General features: G+C 36.0%; 1 pseudogene; it reads left to right on the plus strand.

Annotated features, from left to right (window-relative positions):
- LOC112319002 (programmed cell death protein 2 pseudogene) lies at window positions 1-25,347 on the plus strand (annotated as a pseudogene).
- Window positions 25,348-27,006: the final 1,659 nt, after the last annotated feature.

Genomic DNA, 27,006 nt, shown 5'->3' on the forward strand with positions numbered 1-27,006 from the left:
ATGACGCTGAAAGCAAAGAAGATGGTACCCAACAGGGGTGCGCAGATGCCAATGGTGTGGCAGGCTGAGGGAGCAACAAGTTGAGACTGGCCCAAGAGGAAATTAACCTGTCATTGTGCACAGCACATAGTGAGGATGTGATCAGCTAGACTGCGAATGGCCACTCAGGGCTGCCACAGAGGCCGGTTCACTGTGATGCCCACAGCTCAGACCGGAGCAAGTGGGACGTCACAGTGCGTCATAGCGGTTTCTCTGTTAAAGCGCTAGGTGTAACGTTCTCCGTCGTTTCTATGTTTGGGAGTGGCGTATATTTTAAAACATTGCATATCAAATTATACAATTTATATTACAAATCTTATAGCTAAATAAGGGTGTAGAAATAGGGAAAATTGACTTAACATCATATTCTGGAAATATTATTCTAAATCAGGTTAATTTCAGGACATTCCAGGTACATACTTGCCTTTTTTGTTAAGCTTTGGCTTAAAAAGTACATAAAACCTATTTACGACTAACCTCAGTTTTTAATACACTAAAGTTTAGTTGTCATATTTAAAATAAAATAAAGAATAATATCCTTCTGTACATATAGTACAAGTTTAAACAACTCTATTGTATATTACTTTATTTGCTCCATTTTTTATATGTGAAAAATCTGGAATAAAATAGAATAATTTCTAAAATGCATTATAATTAAAGTAATTGAATAATAATAATGTAATTTTTCAGGCAATGACTCATTGTCAATTAATCTAAACTTGGGTCTCTGCTCTTAGTACCTTTTTTTAAGTACCCTAGTACCTTTACTTTTTGCTCATTAATAACTGTATCTCAAACTAGGGTGTTATAAAATGTATTTTCAAACAATGTAATTTAATTTAAATTTTATTTTCATTTTTTCCTTTAATTTTATTTTTAATAATTTATTTTCAGTTTTTAAGAGAAACATCAGGGATTCCAGATTCATATAAGCTATTGGTCAAAATAAAGCTTTTGCATTATCTCTGAATCCAGCACTCCTTTCTTTCTCTGCATTGTTTTCCTTGCTTTCACCCTCATACCTTGAAATTGGGAATTTCCTATAATAGGTATTGATGTTTATACAGCATTTTCTAACTTTATAGAAGTATTAGGATGTATTTCCTCTTTATAGGGAGGGATTGAAATAATCTTTTAAAATTATCAAGCAAAGGCTATTTCAACACTGTAGGGTCTTCACAAACTTCTTACAATGGCTCTTATTATTCATGGAATCACAAGCTTCAGAACCAGGAGAACTCACGTTGACTCTGTCATTACCTCTAGATGTAAACAGTGGTCTTTGGCAACGAGCTGCTTCTCTGCCAAAAAAGAAAACAGCATCATCAACAAGGACAGATGCCACAGTTTGCCTAACAAATCTGTAAAAACTAATATGCACTAGGATACCCTGGTCTAGCTCGAGTGTGCCAAAGGGGGAAAGATTCTAATACACTATGGGTAAGGGTATAAATTTGCCTCAAGGGAATGTTGGCAATATGTAGAGTATAATGACAACATATATGCATAAGGTTTGTATTATACTGTTGTTCATGAAAGCAAAGAATGGAAACAAAAATGTCTGTTTAGACAGATTAAATTCACTGTGGCACAGCTAGACGATGGAATGTCATGTTTCAATTTAAAAGAAAAAGTTAGGTTTATATTCACTCTCCTGAAAGGACATTCATAATATGTTGATAATTAAAAAGGTCAAAGAATGTATTTTATTTTGAAAGTATATATACCCAAATCTTAATGTTGATATACTGGGTAGTGATATTTATGTAACATTTGTTTTATCTAATTTTTCAAATTTATATTAAAATTATCATTTATTTTTAAATAATTTAACAAAGAAAAATTACTTTAAAATTTTAACACTGTAATTCTAACACTATAAAAATCAACTTGAAATTAACTTGAAATTTCATGAAGTCCTCATAATGGTGATACTTTTCACAAAGCCATAATAATTTTATACAAAAATAGTGTTCTTTCTAAAAATTGCTCCGGATTTTACAGTGGTTTTTATAAATAGTGCTGATGTATTTGTCGGTGAAAGCAAAAATCCCACTGATCTGATCCCACCCTTTGTTACTGAAAAGCTTACAGGTGTGGTGATTTAACACTAGAGCATGAAGAAAATTCCTGGTGTTATCTTGATCATGCCACTTCTTCAGAAAGACAATGAACCTCTAGTTCCTATCGTTAAGAGTATGCTGAACTTATTGCTTTGTTTTATTAATGACCCTTTTTATTTATGGTAATGGACACAAACAAAATTTATAACTTTAGATTGAGCTCTTTAAAATCTGAATCCTATTCAAATAGCCACAGTATCGTGCTATTTAATGACTTTGAGGTTTTCATTGTATAAATACAGAAAACAAAAATGGGTTATAGTTATTCTTAGGTGCTTGGAGAACTGCCAGATATCAAAGGAAGCCACCTTTCTCTGCACTGCTTTGAAACCAGTGACTTTTAGCCTTTTCTTGGTTTACAGATTAAGTGGAGAAATACATAATAAAACCTATGGTCTCTCTTCCCAGAAAATTGTTCTATGCATATACAAAATTACTTTTATATACAATTTCAGGTGTTCACAGGGTTCCCTGAAATGCATGTTCTTAATGGATAACTTAAAATTAGTAGGTGAAACTAAAAGAGAAGCTGGATTTATTCCTAAATTAGAAGGGTTTTCTAACAAAACAGAATTTTTCAATGATTTCTACTTCATTAAGTACTCAGTGAGGATGATTAAGTATATTCTGTAAGCAGACTGAGTAAAATGGTATAGAAGGAATTCCAACCTCCAAACTGAAGTTTAGCAAGATGACCTCAGAGAACATTTTCAGATTTTTGTCATTGGATTCAAATACAGACAGTGCGTTTAGTACAGTAGGCAGGGTTTAAGAACAGGAAGGGAATTAAAACAGCACTGCTGTTCTACTCTCTGTCACTCTGTTTTCTCATCACAAAGACAAAACAAGTATTTGGTGTTCTCTTTCTTTGTCCTTCTTTGACCTCAACGTCAGCAGAGGGTAGAAATCGCCTACCACCACAGATATAACCCTGTTACCAGGAACTTAGTTATGGGGGGAAAAATCACACGGTTCTTCTCCTTAAAAATTGCATCATCTATCTCTGGGTAACCAGCGCAACCCTTTGAGTGAAAACATGCAGAGCAGAGCTCCCATTATTCTGGCATTTAGAGGCTTCCTAGTTTAAGTCTGCTCCCACCCACTCACTCTAACATGAGATCTGCTGAACTGGTCATACACAGAACTTTGTATTCATTCCTTCTTAAATGAGAGCAGAAAACCGGTGTTCAATATAGTCTTCAAGGTATCTGCAACATGGTAGAGAAAAACCAACAGTAATATATAATGTGTGTATCATGATGATAATAACTTGTTTAAAATCAAATATTTTTTGAGAGACTAAATAAAATATAGTGACCATAAAATAAGAATGGCATGTTATGAAAAATAAACAATCTATGAATTAAACAAATTAAAAACTTATTGGAAGATTATTTAATTAACTGAAATATGAAATATTTTTTAAAACCTTCCAGAAAGTATAGAAAGATAGACCATATAAAAGATAATATGCAAAAGGACCTAGCTGGAATGGGTAACATTGATTTTTAAAATGATCCCCAAAAAGAATTAACAGTAAAAATTTTAAGTACAAGCCAAATTTAACAATTATTTTTTAATTAAAACCGATATTCATAACTGAAGTTTTCCAGTGCTCAGGAGTAGGCTGGACCATAGTAACTTAGCAGTGTTTTTACAAACTACACAAATGAAGTTATGATCAATTATATCCTGGAGTTTTTAGAAGTCACTAAATAACATGTATGTACACAACTAGGTCTAATACGGCTGGGAAGGTGAGGGATTCTAGAAAGAGGGAACAGCACATGGAAAGCTCTGGTGGCACAAAGGAAAAGGTTCTGTTGCCCTATGGTGATCACTGAAGTATTTAATGAGTGCCACCTCATTAGAACAGAAGCAGCAATGGACTAGGATGGATACCGGCTCTGCACAAGCAGTGTGACCATACCTGGCTGAGTGTCATTCCTGTTGGGACCAGGAGTGAAGGACAAGTTCTTTGGCTTCATTGGAAAGTTCAGGTTTGGTGTCCAAATTAGTTTTTCAAATGAGCAAATGTGATTTTGGAAAAGCGAAATTAATGAATAGAACAAGAAAAATAGATAAGGTAGCTTATCTGTATTAAGGAATATTTATGAAGTGAGAAGACTGAATTTTTTTAAAGAAAGAATACAAATACTTATAGTGTATTCTCTTTAACTGGGTTAAAATAGCTGCCCTATCTCTTCCAGAATATCTATACTTTATGTATGTGAATATATAGTATAAATTTATTAAAAAGTGAAGAAGTCATTGACTTTATTTTAAGGCAATAGATGCCTGATTTACCTTTCAGTGGAGGTTTTGATGCTGGGGTTTAAGGGTTTCTTAGACACCAGGAGAAGCAAGAGAAGAAGTAAGGGTTAGGAGAGGTGCTAGAAACAAAGATCTATTCAAGGTTCATCATGGTTCAGGTTCAATACTTTACCTGAGGAGTCAGAGGTGAATTATTGAAATGATAACAAGAAAAAAAATCACTTTGTAAGATTTTTTTGCCACTTTGTCAAGAAAGGGGCAAATTTAGGGTGATAAAACAAATGGAAAAATAATTATCTTTAGTAATAAGACTCAACCCTGCCAGAATCTTCAAATCTAATTACAGTAGGTTACTAATGATTGAGTCTTATTTATTTCTTATTCACTTGAGAGCTGGAAAAAATGGGTTATGCTTAATTAATTTTGAATGAATTAATCAAATGAGTGATAATGAAGTTTATGTTTAAGGTTAAAGGGCAGTAAATTCAATATAGGCAACTTAATTTTTATACTTTAAGTGACAAATATCTTTTCTTTAAAAATGAGAGGATTGTTTTTCATTTAAAATCTTTTTTTCATGTTGTTTCTTCAGTTTATAGAATCTAAGCCATAGTGAATAAGATTCATTCTAGTTCAAGAAATTCCATTTTCAAAAAAGTGACCTATTAGTTTACAGTTAAAGAAGTGGTAAGTTGAATTGTGTATAAAAGTAACCATAAATTCACATTTCATGTAAAACACATTCATTTATTTTCACTTAATGATTATATTGATTTATCCATAAATAAAATCTATGGTACGATCATGGTTATTTCTTACTTCTTAAATTATAGTTATTAAATCAGGCTTTTGGTTGAATTTTGTTATGTAAAGTAAAGAAATAATTACCTGATCCTTCCGCAGTTTTCCAGTATCCTCATTACTATCCTCTACCCAAACCGCTAGAGGGCAAGACAATCTAACATATTAGAGCAGATCTAATATTATCCAACAGAGGGCAGTCACACGTGTACTAGACAAACAAGTCAGTGTATTGGATTTCAGCTGTTCACATCTGCCTTTCCCTTTGGGGATTATAAGAGGGAGGAGAGAGAGGAAGAAAGGAAGAAAGAACACAACCCTCTCAATAAACAATTCATTGGCAGACTTCTGAAACTGTTAAGCAAGTCAGTTTAATAAACAATTTGCTTGTCTCTAGATTTAAATAGTTTAACTTTGAAGTGAAAAAAAAACCCCAAGTTAGAAGATAAATCTTAACAAAGGGAAATGAGAAAACATATGAAAATCATTTCCAATCAAAGAGACCAAGTGTTAACAGCTTTATTTTTATGTACAAACACAGTATCAGGTTACTCTTAAAGGCTAAGTTGTGAACCAGCAGCATAAATAATTCTTTATGAAACAAAAACTAGAGAAAGCTGTAAGTAAAGTGACAGATGGGATTAGCCATTTCTCATAAAACATCAAGAAGAAGAAGTCTGGGTTAATGGAAAAAGTCAAGAACCAGGAAGCCTGGGTTTTGTCCCTGACTGCTATCTGTTGGCTGTGTGACCATTGGTAGGCTGGCCAGTCTATGCAAGCCTTCAGTTGCTTCAGATGCAAGGTTATGGAAGTTGTGACATAAGTGATTTCCAAAGCTGCCTGGTCCCTGGAAACCTCGATTCGCCAGTCTCCAGGCCTACTGAATTATAGCTGAGTCTCCAAAAATGAGTCTCAACAACACACATGTGCATGCATGTATATGTATAACTTGTACACATATATGCACACATTATAGTTGTACAGTTTAATATATGTGTGTGTATATATATTTATACACACATGTGGTCTGGCACAGATAATGCCTCTTTCTTATTACAAAATCATAACCATGTAATTCTGTAACATAACAATGTCACTCTCAAGCACACCATATGACATTTTAGGTGAAATGTTCAAATTAAAGCTATGCATTATTACACCCATATTATTACCCTACCAACCACACTCACACAGGCATCACCTCTGCCAGACCTGTATATACACACCCATGCCTGATCAGACACACCCGTGTCTGATTCTAGGTAATTCTGATGACCCGTCATTGTGATCTGTCATTATAAATAGGCTAAATAATGACTAAATTTTCTTTTTTCACTTTAAAATTTGAAAACTTTATGATTATTTAACATCACTAAGTTGGTATTTTAAGATAGAAAATATTTTTTTCAAGCCCAACACTGAAAAAATAAAAAAGACAACAGAAAACAATTGAATTCAAAAAACCAATTTAGACAAAAAGTTTTCAAGAGTTCAATAGATACCTTGGTATTTTTTCTCTTTTCCTCAGAATTTTCATTTTTTAACTGAGTATTTGTCATTACTACTTTTGATACTGTGTGGTTGCAATTGAATCTGTGCATAATCATGCTGACTCCTTTGTTGTTGTCGTATCTTGGATATGTCACAGCTAATTACCACAGGACTGACCTTAGTGTCTCTGCTCGGGTTCTGGGGATGGTGGGAGGATGTCTCTCCTATGAATTACTATGTTGCCAGCACAACTGAAATGCTACTTTAGGATAAGGCAAGAGAAAGCACACTTCACCCAATAGCAATACCTGAAGAAAGAGAAACAGATTCTGGAAATGATTAGTACGTTGCTTTCTGTGTAAAGCTTATCTTTTTACAATCTCACTCCAAGTAGAAGGATTCTCAGTACGTTTAACTTCACCTTAAATACATCAAAGAAAACTTTCTTGTAAGTCCCCTAACTACCCAATTCAGTCTAGTGACAGAGATATAAAATGGCTTCATTTTAGGTGAATATATCATAGATTTTGTACACAACTTGATCACAAGGGCATGTTTATCCTGTGTTTTGTCGGTGCTCTGGGAAGCAGTGTAGATTCCTGTGGGATTTTAACATGGTGATTGACACAGGAGATGAGGTACCCCATTACAAACGAGTGACTAATAACCTTAGAATCAGAGGTGATATTGAAGAATGACCAAAGGCAATGATGCTCTCTGTTAATCTCCTGTTTTGATCAGCACATTATTTTTAATCAGATTTTACATAATTTTTCCTCAAGAAGATATGAGAATTTATGATTTTAGTGACTTCATGGGACATAGCGCTTTCTGTTTCTGTGGAAGAACAAAGCAGAATAATTCAGAAATCAGATCTATACACATGGTTTCCCTTTACTTATCACAGTTTTCTCATTGTCATCCTGCTCCCCTTCCCCCCAGAGCCTTTCTCTCTCAGCCTTTCTCTCTGATGCTGTTAACAAGGGCTCTTTTAATTTTGCACTAACACTTAAGAGATATATTTCTATTTCAAGATAACACTTTAAAAATTACTTTCATATAATGGCAGCAAAAAATATAATTCTGCAGTTTCAAAAGAACTAAACTGAAATCGACAGTAATTCAGTTAGTCTCATGTTTTATTTTAAAATGAGAACTACTTCTAAGCAGGTATTTGCCAGCTATTCAAGTTCATTTTAATATATATACATTTTTGTTTGGGGGAAGCAAGCTACAATGTTATATTCCACACACCTTTCCGAAAGCGTTATTCCAGAGGCAACTAGTCCCAGAAAATGAAGTTCCCAACCAGTCCAGAAGATGAGTAGGAAAATAGTGAATTAATTGGAGTAAATAGCACTCCCACATTAAATATGATTCAGTCATATCCTGCAACAACAGAAAATACAACTGAAAATTTTAGAAGCAATTTCATAATAAGAGATTAAGAATGTGGACATTTACCACTATCAACAAAATCTGTGAGGCCTGTTCATTTTAAGCTCCCGTGACCACCCTGAATTACCTGGTTAGGAAACTAGCTGTTATTAATTTGACTATTAGGAAAATCAAGCCTGCAGGAAAGAACTTTAATATTCAGAAAGAACTTCAATATTCAATTTATTTTCAACATAAATATATACCCTCAATATAAGGTGTCTGATTAAATCCCATGCCCTGAGCCCACGATGGTCTTCTTTCTTCTTAGGTTCAAGTTTTGTTCTTTGGTCCTGACTCATGGAATACCTCTCACACCCTGACCCTGCCACACTCATCTGTCAGGTGAATGGACTTCTGGCTATTTCCTCTGCCTTTCGATTTCTACTCACTCCATGTACTATAATTGCTACAAAATCTGGCCTCCCAATCGGGACAAAGGGTACCCCTTTAGTCTTTCAGCTCTTGTTAGATCCCTGACCTTCATCACATGAATAAAGAAAACAACCCAGTAATTGGATACAGAATCTTTACAGAGCATCTACATCCCTCACCCTTCTACCAGCTTCTCTAATTGTCCCTTGGATATTTTATATCAGTATGATGCTAAGAAAAGATAACTTATCAAATAAAAAGTTTTAGACTCTTATTGTAAAAATAATTTTAAAACAGATATTCTAGAAGTCCATTCTAAGTATCATAGTGGGTGTTTGTAATTTGGGGATTTTTGTTGTTGTTTGTTTGATTTAATGAACAAGAACCAGAGCACTTGAGGCACTAAATGGCTGACCCCTCCAGAAAATCTTTTCATCACTAATATTTCTTACTGTGTAAAATACCACACCAACTGTAATGCTCCTCTGAGAATTCAGACATCTCTAACTCCACCGGATGACCACACTCCGATTTAGCATTCCATGAAACCCAAGGTGGAGTCATGAATCAAAAAAGGCACCCTGATTCTCAGTCTCCTGGGATTTATATTCTTTCTTACTTCCCTTCTTTCTCCCAACTTTTATCCTCTTTTTCCTACATGCTCTGTAGAGAAAAATCCGGAAGCCCTTTGAAGATAGAAAAATACAAACAAATTTGAAATGTTGAAGAGATAGATCCTCCTCCTTCTTGACCAAATCTAGAAGGTAAGCCAAGTGATAGAACCAAAGTACTAGTACTCTATTGTTGGGAAAGCACTTATCAGACAATGTGAACAGAAGGGATGGGTGCGAAAGTATCCAACACACCCTAAATACACTTGCTTTGCTGTCTAAGTAGCCACCTCTAATATGCGACGTGTTGTGCATAAATTCGAAGCTGTTACAACATCTCGTGTTTTCAAACAGATAGGAGTGGGGATAGAAAGTGGTGCATGGATAGAAAGCACAGTGTGGGTTTCCCAATACTACATATTTCCTACTTCTCATTCAGGTTTATACAGTAGAATAATCATATTTTTTAAAAGTCTAGAAAGCGTCTCTAAACAGCTTGGATCAGCTATTTCATTAATTCTTGAGCCATCATAGAATGGAGTAAAGTTGTGTCTTATCAGATACTAGAACACAGTGGTAAAGTTCCTGAGCTCTGGAATCAGATGGCTAGGACTGGATCCAAGTGTTTCTACATGCCCAGTGTGGTTGGGCAAGTAACTTCATTAGTCCAAGATTCATTCAGGTTGCTTATCTGTAAAATGGAAATGAAGTAGCCCCATTATAAAATTATGGTGAGCTAAACCACTCAAGTACAATACAAATACTGTGCCTGGTATTTAATAATTACACAATAAACTTGTATAATTTTCTTTGTTCTTTTAATACTTGCGATCAAAAACAAAAGCTCATTCTTTAGCATTTGGATCAACTAAAATCAAATTGGATAATCAGTTCTGAGCTGACTTTAAGTCACAAAATATCATGGCTATGAGGCCAAAACACCATTAAATAGAGGCAGCATGTTGGTGAAAAAAACAGAACTGGTGCCAAGCAAGTATTTTATCTACAGTTTCTCCAATGACTAGTTATGTGACCTTGAGCAAGTCACTGACTCTCTGGCGGTCAACTTCTTCATATGTAAAAAGGAATAACACTTATCTGCCAGACTTTTGTTGGAGAGATTAAAAGAGATCATTTATGTGTAGTTAAAACTATGAATGTTAAATTGAGTCAGGTAAATTTCTTTAATTTTAGGAGACAATGAGAAGAGAAATCAGGAACAAATAAATAAATCAAAAACAGCATACACTCAGCCGAAAAGCCTTTCCTCTGTGAGCCTTCCTTACCTGCTTCGATGCTGGTTATTCTCACCTCTTCCATTTCTCTCCTCACCTGTCTCATACCTGTTTACAAGTCCATGGCCTATGGAAATGAGACATCTCATTTGGTTCTGTACCTCCAGCAACTAGCACAGAGACAAACACAGTGAATGGTTCTCAGCAAATGATTGTTCAATAGCTGACTGAATGCTTACAGGAAAGAATGTATTCTCCTGACATTAAAGACAGGATGGGTATCATTTTTTAGGATGGGTGGCCAAGAACAAATTTCCACACCAACTATTAACCTCACAAGATTGTCATTTACATATATCTCTCTAGTTTCATGCTTCTTGGTATTGTTATTAGAAATGCTATGCTAATATTTCATTGTCAAGCAGACGTGTCTTTTGTTGGGCAGATAAAGGCAGCAGCCTGCCGGTGGAGCTGAAGCCACACAGCCATCTGGAAAGAAAACTTGGAATCCTGTAGAAGGTCCAGAAAATTAGCATTAGCTTCGTGAATGTGGCACTCATACAACTGTGTTGGAACAAAGCTGGCTGTGAACCAAGCCCTGTGTTTGCCTGCCTGCCCTCCAGGAAGACTTTATGTGTTGTATCGGCTAAAAGAGACAGGCAAGGGTTTTAAGAGACAAGCAGAAGAGGAGATAGAATGTCACTTAAAACACACTTCCAGGTTCCGTCTGAAGTGAAAGCTCGGTACCTCTGAGTGGACCCATACCAGCAATGTTTAAACATGTCAGATCACTCTCATCTCATTTTGGCTTCATTCACGTGTGAACCATAGAAGCCTGTACTGTCAGAAGCCTGTACAGAAAACCAGCCCTTACATTCAAGTGGAGCAGATCTGGGTGGGGAGCCCTGGTAAACTTATAAACAATTTATAAACTGAAACATTTAGCAATTCTTGATTAAAGGTTCAAACCCTTATAGCTCTTTGTCAATAAAATATAAGGTTTCACTGTTTTCAGTAACCATTTGGAAATCTTGGGAAAAAATCCTACTTCACATCTAGACAAAATTTTAATATTTCATCAACTAATCTAAAATAATGATTATGAAAAAACTTAGCATTGATATGTGTCTGAAATGCTTTATATAAAGCTCTTCAAAATAGTATCCCTTTTAACTAAGAAGAAAGAGGGTGTGTAGTGATAGAAGCTGAGAAATTCAAACCAGTTTTTAGAAAAGAAAAAATAGGATTAAACCAGTCAGACAAAATGTCAGAAAATGAGTTGTAATTTTTCTTCAATACATAGTTAATCATAGTTCTTCAAACTCTAACTCTTCCACATTTGACAGTACTGAATCTGTGTAAGCAATCCACTCTTTATTAAAGTGGCTTTTATTACCCATGAAGGCCTCGTGATCTCTCTAGCTAACTCGTCCTTTCCCTTCTGATTAATGCAGCCAATGAAATTCCACTGTGTGGAGTGTCAGTCACAGAGTCGTGGCTAAATCAAAGACCTATTAAAAATTCTGATAAAAATCCGGAAATAAGCCAAAAATAAATGTCAATATACTAAATGAGAAGATTGAACTCAACTCAAGGCTTCTCACAATCATGGACTAGGTCTACTCATCTTTCAATTCCTAGTACATAGGGTAAAACCATACACTTAGTAAAATCTCAAAAGATTTTCTTCAAGAGCATGAGGAACTGATAAAAAATTTGACTAAAATAATTTTTTTTCAGTTCAATATATGCTTATAAAGGCAGAATCAATGCTGGAATAACATTAAATACATTACTCTGTTCTTAAAATTTTTTCTTTTAAATACCCTAGCACAGGGTGGAAATGTATCTTTGCAGTAAGCCTATCTTAGGTGAGCAGAAAAGAGATTAAATGGTGGAAAAAATGAGGAAAATCTACTTGGGAGTGTATAGATGAAGTAAAAGTTGACGTGAAGAGGAAAAAAGTTCCAAGCACTCCAAGGGAGGAGAAAAGTAAGTAACAGAACTTAGTTTTATCACAAAATCAACCTTCTTCATTTATAAAGAATTTCCTAAGGGATTTTTTAAAATACCAATCAATGAAAAGATCTTTAAAGAAGAAAAAAAATAAATGAATCACTTTAATTCAATTCAATAAAAGCTTTTCTTTATTTTCCGAGTAATAAATTCCGTTTTTAGGCCCTCCAAGGCCAGGTCTCTGTAGTCAGCATAAAATGAAATTGAGCAATTATTTGTTGAATTTTAATTTAAACAGTTGTAGATCAGAATAATTTAGGTCAGTTATGAGCAAGGATTCATGTCATGATAGCTTCCAGTATCTGAGTTAATGATCCCTTCCCTCAGTGTGGTCGTGAATAGAAGAGGGGATGCTTTTCTCAAATCGCCCATTTAACTAGCAACTGTCAGTCAATCTGGGCCACAGTGTGACCATCTGATCCCTGTAGATGCTATTTGCACAATCGAGTTGTTTTGATGAGCAATGAAACACTATATGTAAATAACTTTATAAATATAAAGTGCTGTGTAAATACAATGAATTCGTTGTGAATCTGCCTCTGACTTCATCCCACATACTCTGCATATAGGTTGCATGGACTTTGCTTTAGCACAACATTATAAGACACATAGCTGGAAAGGAAAGTAGTTTGCTGTTAAAATATAAAAGCAAATGTATTGGAGAGAAAAAAAAACACGCTCCAATGTACATGCATGAATATACAACGAAGCACTTTTTTGAAAAATCATTTCCTCAATAGTATTCATATTCTTTTAAGGCATATAAAAATATGTGTGATTTAACACACGATAAAAATGTATAATTTTTATTTATCCATAATAATAAGTGGTCATATTTTTTTCAATAGTACTAAAATTTGTTTCCATCTTACTAATGCTAAAATTTCATAAAACCAGCCTTTTAGCTCAGTATGTTCAAATTCATATACCATAAAAGCAGCTCTTTCAAGTTAAAAAATGTCATTACGTATTTTTTGTGAAGTGAATACTTCGAAAGGCATAATGCTTGCTTTTGTTATCATTAGGGATAATAATAGTTTACACTCTAAACCATGCAAATATTGGCAGCAATAGCAGGCCTTGTTTAGAAATTTTGGATTCACTTGAAATCTAACCTAAATAAAACTAGAGTGGGTGAATCCACATGAACCAAACCCCAAATCCTATTAATTTTTTTCCAAAATTTACATCACTTTAAATCCTCCTTGTGTGCATATGACTTAAACAACAACAACAAAAATAATTATTGTAGAGACCAAGAAATTTAAAAAAATATTTTACTAGTTCTTGCAATGAGAGAGAGTTATTTTATTTTTGTTCTTTTTGCTGCTGCTTTTCCTGTTTGCTTTTAGTGAGAGATCTATTTAAATTTTCTTTAGATTTAGATTTTTCATAGTAACAAAATGTAATGCATGGAAAGAAATTGGACATTGTCTGGAGATAGTGAAACTGTCTTTTTACAATGGAGGTGTAGAAATATTTTTGGACAGTAAAAATGATTTTATAATTAAGATGAAAAATTATGTAGCATTAAGATGAAAAGTTATGATTAAGATAAAAAATTATTTTTTACTTGGCTTTCTAAATGTTTGTCTTTTGTGTTTTCTCCTCCTGTATTGGTATTACCAAAAACAATAATTTGAGAAGATACATGCATTCCTGTTGTCACCAGACCATTCCACGCCTAGGCAGCCCTGCCCTGGCACCATCCAGGACCTCCAGGATTTGACTCTCACAGGAAAGAATTCAAGGGCAAATCCATCTGGGAGCTAACGAAAATTTTATTTAGGTAAAGAAAGAGAGGGTAGGCCATGAGTTCTTGGAGACAGGACCAGGGGCTGATCCCAGGACTGGCTGCCACCATCTGCTGTCCCTCTGGTTGCAAGTCCCACAGCTACCTCCCCATGAAATCAGGGTAAGTCCAAGTGGGCACGGGCCAACCAGGGAGTGAGTAATGTGCCCCAGTCAGTCAGTTCTTGGGAGTTTACGTGTTCCCAAGGGTGGGTTGTTTCTGAACTTTGTGGCTCCAAATTCTGACTCCACTTTATGGCTGACAGGGGTCTTGTTCCGATGGGGTCCCTTCCAGAGCATCATGGCATTCAACCCCCTGGATCCCTCTTGTACTTGTAGTGTCAGTTTTCCTTATAATGTTGATAAAATGAGCTTTGGGGTTGTTCCTGGTCAATTTTTCCCCTATCTTGGATTGATCCGGTTTCAGCTGGTTCTTGTTGTTGTTGTTGACTTCTGCTGTGATGGAGGAGTTTCCTGCCATCAACTGTTTCCCTTAGATCATTCACAGAGGTGAGAAGACCTATGATGTCCGCACCTACTTTCTCATTCCACTCCTAACTTTCATTTCCCTAATTTTTTCTATTCCCCCTCACTATGTCCATGGCAGCATTATTTACAGTAGCCAAGACATGGAAGCCATCTCAGTGTTCACCAATAGACAACAGGATAAAGAACAGGTGGTGCATGTGTGCAATGGAATATTTCTCAGCGATAAAACAGAGCAAAATCTTGCTATTTGTAACAACAAGATTTAAAAGGAATTATGCTCAATGAAATAAGTCAGAGAAATACAAATACTATATGATTTCACTGAAATGTGCAATCTAAAAAAAACCAAAATAAATGAATAAACAAAATGGAAATAAATTCATAGATACAGAGAACAAATTGATGGCGCTGGACAGGAGGGGGCTGGAGGGATAGGTGAAAATGGTGAAAGGGATTAAGAAATACAAATTGCCAGTTATAAAAATATTCACAGCGATGTAAAGTGCAGCATAAGGAAATAGTAATAATATTGTAAGAACTACGTATAGTGTCAGGTGGGTACTAGACATATCAGGGTGATCACTGCATAAGCAATATAAATGTCTCATCACTACGTTCTACATTTGAAACTAATGTAATATTGTATCTCAAATGTAACTTAAAAATACATTTAAAAATCAAAACAAAACAAAAACTATTCTTTCTTGACATCAATGGTTTTTCAAACAGTATTTAAGAATCTCAGAAATAAAATATTATAAGAAAGATAGAAGAATGTGCACCTGTAACTCTAAGTAACACTTAGAATCATGGGTCACTAATAAACCAGAGTGGAGGCAACTAAAGACAAAGAATAGTGGAGACTAGAAGTCCAAGTAGGATCAAAAAAGAAATGGCGAGGCAACAAATCCCATAGAACCAACCAAAATGAAGAAAAGATGTCCATGGCCCCTATTTCTCAACTTCTTCCAGCTTCCTTTCCTAAATCCCAGGAGCCTCCAGCTACAGACATTCAAACAGGCAAAATACAAGAGTGATCCATGGCATCCTCTGCATGGCATTATATCAAGTGGATACACCATAATATACTCAAATTATTTCCTATTCTTTGGCATTAATGTTTTATTGGGTTGGCCAAAAAGTCCGTTTAGTTTTTTCCATAAAGTAGAAGACACATGGTCCATTTTCACCAATAGCTTTATTGATTTGGATATTTTGAGTACGTTGGCTGTCTCCCACTATTAGCTTCTAGTGGGTAGAGAGGCCAGGGGTGCTGCTAAACATCTTCTAATGCATAAGACAGCCTCATGGCAAAGAATTATTTGGGCAAAATGGTACCAAGAAACTCCACAAACCATTTCTGACACATTCAGTCAGTCACAGCACCTTCTCCATACACCGCACAAATCTTTTTTTGTGTTTAGTTGCGTTTTTACCTTTCTTGAAATAATAAAGCATAATATGCTGAAAATGTTGCATATTTCTTTCCATCTTCAATATTAAAGTGGCTGCACAAAAATTTACCAATTTTGATATTTTTTAAATGCATTCTGATATGACAGCTGTCACAGTACGATCTAACAAAATTGTTTCAAATGAAGTTGAAGACAACTGAGCACTACTAGAACCATCCTACAAAAAATCTAAATGAACTTTTTGGCCAACCCAATACATAAGTCTTTGAGTATATCTTTGAGTATTTCTGTAGAATGAATTAGTGGAAGTAAACTGGTTAAATTAGCAAGTACAAAATTTAAGAGTTTTCAACCAAATTTCTGATCAGGAAGATCGCACTAATACTTCTACTAATGGCACATAAGCAGCATCTTGCTTTGAACTCTTGCCAACATTGACTATCAAAATAAGAGGCATTATTTTCTATTTTTACAAACAAAACTGACTTTCATTTTCCAAAAAGAAAATAGCTTTATTGTTTTCTCCAATAATAAAAATTTATATACACTTCTATTAACAAAAAATAAACAATTAAAATATTACAAAAGCCCCCAAATCCCTCAACCCAGAGATATTTGTGATTAACATTTTGGAAAATTTCCTTCGAAACTCCATCTACCTCTCTATGTTGACATGTGTATACAAAATTCTATGAACGTGGCTATGCTATGATGCAGCTGTACGATGGAATTTTCCACTCTGCAGTAGCCCCTCTATGCCTATTTCTGACACTAGACCATACACATGCACACAGTATTTTAATGGGTGTGAAATAATCTTTGTGGGGTTTTTGTATTCCCACAGTTTAACAAGTCTTCTACATGGAAAATCTAAGTTAGGTTACTTCCAATCCTTCTCTATCACAAACATTGTGTGATGGATACGTTTGTGTGTATATTTTCTAAATGACAATGTTTCATTATCCAACATACATAAGTGATCCATTTAAAGTACAAGATACATACATTTAAAAGGAACGGTTTGAGAAACTCATTGGTATGGCTTCAGATTCCACATTGCCACTCACCTTCGAGAAGCTACCACTAATCCACCAAGGTGTCATATCAAGAAAAACATGCAAAATCATATGGAGGGGCTCTTCAAATACTACTCCTTTTTCTAACTACATATCTATGTGGGGCTAGATTTTTTTCATGTATTCCAACCAAAAAAACAGAGAGCAATGAATTGAAAACAGAAAGCAGACATGAGAATCCAGTTGTCTTCTACCAAGCCACACATTAAAGAAATTTCTGAAATTGAAATAATGTTGCTCTTCCCCTAAACATTTTATTTTGGAAAATATAATCATTTTCATAAAAATAAGGAGGTGCTGCTGCCCTGACCAGGTGTCTCGGTTGGTTAGAGTGATGTCTTGTACACCAGAAGGCTGCAGGCTCAATTTCTGTTCAGGACACGTGCTGAGGTTGTGGGTTCAATCACCAGTCAGGAGGCATATGGGAGGCAACCAATCAATGTCTCTCTCTCTCTCCCCCCAACCCCAATAGATAAAACCAATATAAACAAAACTATTTATGAGGTTTAATTATTTTTTGATTTAATATTTATTGTGTCTTTTTCCATTACCATTTACCCCCTTATACTCCCCTCCCTGCAGCTATCACCACACTCTTGTCCATGTCCACAAGTCTTTTTTCCTTTTTGCTCAGTCCCTTCACCCCCTAACCTCCCCTCCACTATAGCTGTCATCCTGCTCTCCATCTATGAGTCTGTCCCCACTTTCCTTTTTAGTTCAGTTTGTTCATTTGATTCCCTGTAAAAGTGAAATCATATGTTCTTTGTCTTTCTCTGACTGGCTTATTTCACTTAGCATAATGTTCTCCAGGTCCATCAATACTGTTGCAAAGGACAAAACTTTCTTCTTTCTTTATTGCCAAGTAGAATTCCATTGTGTAAATGTCCCATGGTTATTTAACCCACTCACCTACTGGTGGACACTAGGGCTACTTCCACAACTTGGTGATTGTAAATAACACTGCAATGAACATAGGGGTGCTTGTGTTCTTTCAAATTAGCGTTTTGCGATTCTTTGAATATATTCCTAGAAGTGGGATTGCTGGGTCAAAAGTCAGATCCATTTTTCATTTTTTGAGGTCTCTCCATACTGCTTGCCACAGTGGCTGCACCCATCTTCATTCCTACCAACAGTGCAAGTGTTCCCTTTTTCCACATCCTCACCAGCATGTGTTCTTTGTTGATTTATTGACGATGGCCCTTCTGACAAGTGTAAGATAATATCTCACTGTGGTTTTAATTTGCCTTTCTCCAATGGTTAGTGACTTTGAGCATCTTTTCATATGTCTATTGGCCATCTGTATGTCCTCTTCAGAAAAGTGTTTATTCAGGTCCTTTGCCCATTGTTTCATTAGCTTACTTGTTTTTTTGATGTTGAGTTTTGTAAGTTATTTATAAATTTTGGGTATCAACCCCTTATCAGAGATACATCGAGTATGTTCTCCCATTCCGTGGGTTGGTGCTTTGTTTTGTTGATGATTTCCTTTTAAGAATGTCATGATATTCTGAGACTAAATGTTTACAAATACCTGATCTAATCAATAAAATGTTACTCAGAGGTGTTCACCCCTTAAGAATCTGATAAGTGTTGAGGAGTCTGACAGACAACACCCAGCACTCCATTGGAAGGACCTCCTGTAATCTCTTTCTCCCATTTCCATTTCTTGCACATTTTTTCCTGACAGTATTTACTATGTAATGATATCACATTTTCTTATTTAAATTCAGTGCTTAAAAGATTTTTAAAATGTGTCAAAGCCCAGGATTTAAAAAACCAGGGTCACAGGTGCTTTACATTACTAATTTACATGACTACACAGGCAGGATGAGAATTCTGCTACAAGTTTTTATACAACACTACAGAACCCCAAAGGGGCGACAAACTTTGATTTTCCTCAGGTCCCAACTACGAAGCACTAGGTTATCAGTTATGAAACTCTTAGAGCAAGGCATGAATAAGAACTGCAAGGAGAGCCAGTAATAGCACAAAATGTATCCATGATAGACTTTTTGAAGGAAATAATCAGGAGCAAGAGAGAAAAAAAACAATTCTCTGTCCCTCTTGACAAATGCAGGACATCTGGTCACTTTATTGAAGCATATGGATACTAAACATTAGCTGAGTGTTCGTTTCTCCTGCTGTTCTTACAGAAGCTCTAGAACTCAAGAGACTCTAATTTCTTATTTTAAAACAGGAGAAACAAGGGATCCATTTGTGCTGTAAATTCCATGGTAAATTGAAGGTACAAATCTGACTTTTAGGGGAAACCTATCATATCGATATATCTGGAGTTTTTATTTCATGACAGGTTTGTATCCCAAGCTCTGAGAGTGTGGGGCTCCATAGACATAAATAGTGGGGCAACTGAAAACAAAGGGAATGAATGCATAGTCTTTAAGGATAATCGTTGTTCTATGGGGTAAAGAATAATAGACAATAGAATAGAGTAAAGTAAGGAGCCAGCCATTTACATTTTTAAATCCAACCTGAAGTTGGACAACCAACCTTTGGTAGCTTTATAGTCAAATGAAAACTACATGAGTAAAGCAAGGAAAAATCACTTATTTGACACATAGTTTGGATGAAAGGTAAGGAGTTAAACAATAATTAAGGTATGGTTGCACTTTCTACAAGTAGCAGACCATTTGAAAAGATACATCTGGAGAATCAATAGACACCCATGGGGATGTTTAGGGTTCTTTCTATTCCTCTTTACTGGTGACCCCAAAGGTACCCCTGGGGAAATAGATCAAGACATAAAAAAATAACTAAAAATGTCATTTTATTAGAGAAAGCCATTTCTGTCTTTTCTTTACTAAATGGCTTTACCTTTAGAACAATCCCCTCTGTTTATTTTTCACATATACCTTGAATTATAAATAGTGACCTAAATTTACATTGTCACAGCTGAGGTGGCCGGTTAGCTCACATAAACAAAGCCCTCTCTGATGCTAACCCAAACAAAGGCCATCTGCTGGTTTGCCAGAGGGATGAAAAAAATTCAATCCAGTGGGTGTTTTCTCAGGTGCTAACTGTTAAATGAAAAGATCTTTCTCTCTTTCTCTCTCTCTCTCTCTCCCTCTCTCTCTCTCTCTCTCTCTCCTCCCTCTCTCCCTCTCTCTTCTTTCTCCCTTACCTCTTTCTATTTATCTTTCTTCTAGTTTATGCAGAATGATAAAGGAGATAAGAAAGGGCACATTGTTTCCCTCTCGCCCCTCTAACAGCACAAAGAGAGAATTATAAACCAAAAAGTTGGCAGTCCCTGCCTGATTTGTGTGAGCTGTTTTAAAATGTGAGAGTAGGAAGAAAAATCGCATTCCTACACAGCAGTTCAGGCTTAGAATGATCCCCAGGGACACACACACACATGCAACATTCTAATCTAGTCAATTTAAATGCCAAGTTAGGAAATTTAGCCTTACAAGTGAGAGTGACAGTTCCAGAGAAAAAACATTCATATATATGTATATGTGTGTGTATGTATGCATATGCATGTATATGTGTGTACATGTGTATGTATGCATGTATATGTGTGTACATATGTATGTGTGTGTGTACGTGTGTATGTGTGTGTGTGTATACACACACTCAGCATAAACTTTGGTATTTTCAGTGCAACATCAACGGACAGACATCTTTGATAATCAGCAACTGCTTAGCACAAAATATCAACTCTTCTTTCTCTCCTCAACTCTTTCCTTAAGAAATAATTTAAATTATCTAGTTAGTAACAAGTTGGTGTTTTAAACGTGCAAATGGCAGGACTTTCTCCAAATATAATCTGAAGTATCATTTTAGTTTACATTAAAATCTAACTGTTTGTAATAAAAATGAAAAGTGCACTGATTTTCCCATGCCTGTTCTTCCATTTTAAACTTTGTCAACTTCAGTAAACCTAAGCTCACAAGGCTGTGTCTGCAACATCAAATGTGGCCAGACCACGCCAGCTGCCCTCTGCAACAACCTAGCCACTTCCCCACTAAATGTGAGAAGCATAAACTTACTGATGTAGTTTTTTAATGTAATAGAAAAATTACATAGAAGCAATGTTCTCCTCTATACTTGCTCAAACCCTAAAAATATAGAACCTATTCCAAATGAAAAAATATCAAAATAATTTGAAATGATGGCCTATGAACTTCTTTTCTAACACCTAATTCTATCTAATATGCCCCTCACAACAAATTAATATAATACCCTCTTCATTTTTATATCATTTTTGTATTGTTGGACATTTTTTAAAATTCTATATAGATTTCTTCTTTAGATGTTAGCAAAACCTATACACAGTTTTACTAAGGTAAAAGAAATTTTAAGCAAGTTTTTATATTTGGATTCCAGCTAAAAGAGAAAGTGCTAATTTAAGAATAGACATATTAAAAAGTACTTGTTCGGATTTCGCTAAATTAGAAAGCCAAGCTAAACAGACTCTTACAGGGATTGTGTAGACTGCCTTGTGTTGTTAACCGAAGACTCCTCTCAGCAGAGTTTGCTACCTGCTGGCCCCCGGGCCCCGGTGCTCGCAGTCCCGGGCACACAGGTGCACAGAGCTGTGCGCACAGGTACAGCTGCGAAGGTTGCTGTCGCAAGCCTTAGGGCCCTCAGGATATTCCCCGGCCAAATCTCAGATTGGAACAGTTGCAAATCACATCCCTAGACTAAATCTCCACACTTTAAAGTGAGGCTCATCCATTCATTTAACCTACTTTGTAAGATTGCAAGAAAAGAGTAAATTTGTCAATAGTTCCAAGATCTTTAGAGATAAGTAGTATATGCATAGAGGTTACAATAATAATGGCTTCCAAGTGCTTGCTTCTTACGTATTAATAATATATGTCAATGTTTTTCTTCAAACTAAGACAAAAAATGCTTGGAAAACTGACATCTTATGGTTTCGAAGTTCTATACATACCTGAAGCTTTGCTGTGAAATAAATATGTTGTAAACGTCACCATTTTTAAGCTTTATATTTTTTAAGTATAAAAGATTAATCATAACGTCTCTCACTCTATATTTATAAAGTATCTGTTAGGATTAAGTTGTATAAATTATATAAAAACACTTAAAGCAAACTAAGGAAATACCATCATATGAAATATAAGAACTATCTGAACTGAAAATGCTGACCAAATTCTTATGCATAATTTTTATAAAGTTGGTAAAATTTTTGCTCCATTAAATTGATGCACTAGGCCCTGTTTCTATCTGTGAAACCATTTCTTTTTTTCCCCAAGACAGTGATATTAATGATCATATCATCTAAGGATTCTTGAGTTTTTAAATGGACTCCAATATTGCCTCTTTAAGGAAAGCATATTTTTAAAATAATTTTTCATATAAAAAATTAGTACATAATTAGTGTTGTGAAACATAATATTTAAAGTTAGTTAACACTGCAATACAATACTTACTAGATCACAATGAAAGCTGGCTTATTCTAGACAAAAAGCATATATTGCTTGCAAAATAAGTACATTATCCACATGCTTAGTGTTGACAAAAAGGAAATAGATGGGAATGAATTCATTATTGAAAGGAGACTTTTAAAAACTCTATTGCTAGAAACACACGTTTTTAGTGCAAGAGGAAGTTTGGACTCTGCATTCAGCTACACCCAAGGAGGGAGTTTCCTGAAGACTTGGACCATTATGGTTTTGCCGTGCAGTGTAGGTGGCCTGTCCATTATCTATAAGGCTGGAGCAAGAATTCCTTTTGATGAGTTTGTGAAAACTCCTCTGACCAAACTATTCTGTTTTTTAAAATATTATCCTTTTTATTTACTTACTTATTTTTCCAGAGAGGGGAAGGGAGAGAGAAAGAGAGAGAAACATTGATGTGTGAAACATTGATCCATTGCCTCTCATGCACCCCCTACTGGGGACCTGGACTGCAGCCCAGTCATGTGCCCTGACTGGGAATTGAACCAGCAACCCTCAACTGCAAGCGGATTGAGGCCAGCGCTCAATCCAGCCAGGACTGACCAAATTATTTTTTGTACAACTGTATCCTAGAGTCTGTACTCTGTGAGCACTAACAGTCAAAATCAGGGCTGCTCATGTGGAATTATTGTCCATTTTTGAGAAAAGAATTTATTTTAAAATATTTACATTGCAAAAGGTCCCAGTATGCTTTTCTGACTTTCATTATCATTTCTTTTCTATAACTTGTCAAAGCTCTCCTATTTTGTTACTTTATATTTGGCAGTCTTTATCAATACTCACACTTGGAGAGCCATAAACTTTAAGATATAATAAACTTCAACATACAATGTGGCCAGAATTTAAGTTCTTAATAATCCTTGATTGAAAATAAATGGCACAAAATCTCTTTCAAGTTACCCAAGGCAGAGTATTCATTAAAGAAAGGAGCTTGACTAAAAAAACATCCCCAATACCCTTTAAAAATCTCAGGCCCACATTTTTCAATCCACATTGGTAGCTAGGCTCCCAGGTTAGTAACCTGAAAGGTGGGGTTAGACTGGAGTGATGGTTTCTCTTTAATTTAATTTAAATATGCATCTCAATGTTGGTAGTGAATATATGGAGGTTAACAGGAAGATAATAAAGCTAATTAAATTATCTCTTCTATTCACTTCATGTGGCACCATTTTCACACTTTAAGCTTCTGGACAATAATACATTTGGTGGAAAAAAACTATAAAGATCAGCATATCTGTCTTCAGATTAATGGAAACAGGGAAACAACCTCCCATGCCTCCATAGTTCAAGGTAGGGTCTGATATAGGCCATGATGACCAATCTCCAGTAGTGACTTTTGAGCCCCCTTGGAAAATTAAATTTTGCAGTGAGAAAAGATTAAGGAAAGCAGGTAGCATGTGTTTTAACAAAAATATATAAAAATATTAGAACAAAAGGTTGTTAAGGTATAATTAAAGAAGAAACTCCCATAATTATATACTCACATAACTAGAGTTCAGTGTGACAAGATCTGGCATATGGATTCATCTGTGATACTATCGACACGCCAATATAACACATATTTCTGTCACCTCCAAGTTTCCCCTTGCCCTTTGCAGCCCCTTTATCACACCCTAAGGTTGCGTCCCTCATCAAGCAACTACTCATTTACTTTCTGTTACCATAGATTAATTCGAAATTTATATGCTTTTATATAAATGCAGTAATAGCGTATATACTGTTTCGTTGCTTGCACCTTTCATTTATTGAGACTCTTTCATGTTATTGGGTATATTAACAATTGTTTGTTTTTATGGCTGAGTACGGTCCCATTGTAATGGGTATGCTACAATTAGTTTAATCCTTGGCTAATAAAAATAAAAATGTCAGATGGCCCACTTTTGCCTTCCAATGGTGTGGTGTGTCGTCATCGCGGCCCTGCGGGGGGGGGGGGGGGATGGTGGGCTTTGTGGACGCGGTGGGGTCAGGGCAGTTGTGCAGTGAGCAGTTCCCCAACCAGCGTTTATGAATTAGCTGCCCAGGACACATGACTTTTACACGTGCGAGTCACGTTCTGAGGATCCTCCCCTAGAGATGCGGAGAATCTACGTGCCTCCAGCGCAAGGCTGGGGCTCCTCTCTGCAGGGTTTGAACTGTTTCGGCTCCGAAACACGTTGTGGATAGCACCTGCAGTGAGGAGCACCAAGGCGCGGGACTGGGCTGGGGGCATAGGCAGGCTTGCGCACACTAGGATAACTCGGACAATAAATACAGTTTCAGACCACAACTTTGCAGACTTTAAAAATCGTAATAGCAACAGAAGATGAGATTACACCTGAAATTCCGGAAAAAGATGAATGGGAGATTATCCAGGACATGGCTGAAGCACCTAAGGAAGAATCGAATTCCATGGCAAAACATGAATCTAGGGAAGATGAAATTTTCCAGAAGTTAAAAACTGAAATAGCCCTGGGCCAGAACAGATTCTTAGATATGGCAGAGGAATTGCTCCCATGGGGATTTCTGACAAAAATATCCCTCAAGAAAAGGGTATTCCAGATTGCCCTGCGGTACGGAGAGAATATTTGAATTCCAGAATATCACCCCTCAACCCTTCACCTGCCTGAGGGCAACAGGCTGGGCTGGAGGGTTGACTGAGGTGCCCTGGTTGTCTTCACCTGTGCTGAAGGCTGCAGCCCCGGCACTGGCTACACAGAGGAATTTGCTTGGAAGCGAGATGTAACAGACACACATTAAAGACAGCATCCTGATTCAGGGGGTCCAACCTTTTGGCGTCTCTGGGCCACACTGGAAGAAGAAGAGTTGTTTTGGGCCACACACTAAATACACAAACACTAGTGAAAACTGATGAGCAAAAAAAATGTCCATTCATAATTTGTGCGACATCTGCCACCACAGATAAGCATAAAGTCCTCACATAATAACCCTAATTATGCAGCGGCCCTTTCGATAATATTTTAAAATTGTTGAGCAGGTCCCAAGTTTGTGATTCCTAATACAGAAAATATACATATCTAAGTAACAAAACTTAATAGTAAAACTAAGTAATACCTTAAGTAAATTTACAGGTTTGTGTTGGGCCGCGTTTCTAGCCATCCTGCACTGCATCCTAGGTTGCACGCGGCCCATGGGCCACAGGTTGGACACCCCGTCATAAACCTTTTAAAATGCTCATAATCTCTTAGTCCTTGCAATTCCATTTTTAGGATTTATCGTAAGAAAATAATTATACCAACGAGAGAGGTACAAAGGTGTTTTAAGCATTGTTTACAACGTAGAAATCTTAGTGAAACAAAAATGTCCAGTGACATGGAATGGCATAAATTTTGGTGCACCTATCAAGTGGAAGGCTGTGCAGTTATAATGATACAGAGCTATATGCAAACCAAAGAAGGTACAGAGCTAAACTGACAACACGTTATCATTATATATGGCGTTCATAGTATGATCATATATTTTTGAAAAATACTGTACATATATATGTGCACAGAAATAAATCTGGACAAATACATACTAGGTGTGCACTGGTTAACGAGGAAGGGTGGGGTTAAGTGACATGACCTTTTTGCTTGTAAGTACATTTCTTCAATAAAAATAGGTTATGTGCCTAATTAAGTCAAAAAATAAATAAAACTTCTATGAACATTCATGTCTAAGTCTTCATGGGAACATATGTTTCATTTTGTTTTGGCAAATACCTAGGAATGAAGTGGCTGAGTCACATGCTGGGTGGATATTTCACATTATAAAGAAAAACCTGTCATACTTTTTGAATGTGGTTTATAGCATTTTGCATTTTCATCAGAACTGTATAAAAGTTGCAGTTTTTCCAAAACACTTGGCATTTAGCCAATCTAATTTAGCAGCAGCTAAATTTGTTCAGCTCTAGTGTTTGCGTTCCATCAGCTCATTGGAGTCTCCTCAGTGCTTTTGCAATTCAGGGGCAGTTTATATGATGATATAGGGGTTTCCCACCTGTGGACTCATCCTTTTCAGAATCTTCTCCTCAACCCCCAGCCACTCTAAGCCTGAAACCCTTTCCTTTGATCCCACAAGCTAATAAGACTATGGTTTTCTACTTGAGTTCTACCCATCCTGTGTCATAGACTGACCCTTAATGCAAATAGGAATATGGATTTAACTTGTTTTCACGGGTCGAATTCCCACCAGATTTTGCCTGCTTTTGATTGCTCTTCAATACTTTCTAATAAATAATTGATTATAAAGAAAAATCATTTTACTTGACCATGATGCCTATCCTACCCCTTTGGTTTAATATCTTTTTTTTCCCTCTTCTAATTTGGTTAAAATAAATTTTAACCACAGTGGACTTTTATTTTTCCTGCCACCCATTACCTATTCCATCTATGATAAAATGGTTTAAGTTTGTATCAC

The sequence above is a fragment of the Desmodus rotundus genome, chromosome 3 (genome assembly GCF_022682495.2).
Source record: "Desmodus rotundus isolate HL8 chromosome 3, HLdesRot8A.1, whole genome shotgun sequence".
NCBI lineage: Eukaryota > Metazoa > Chordata > Mammalia > Chiroptera > Phyllostomidae > Desmodus > Desmodus rotundus.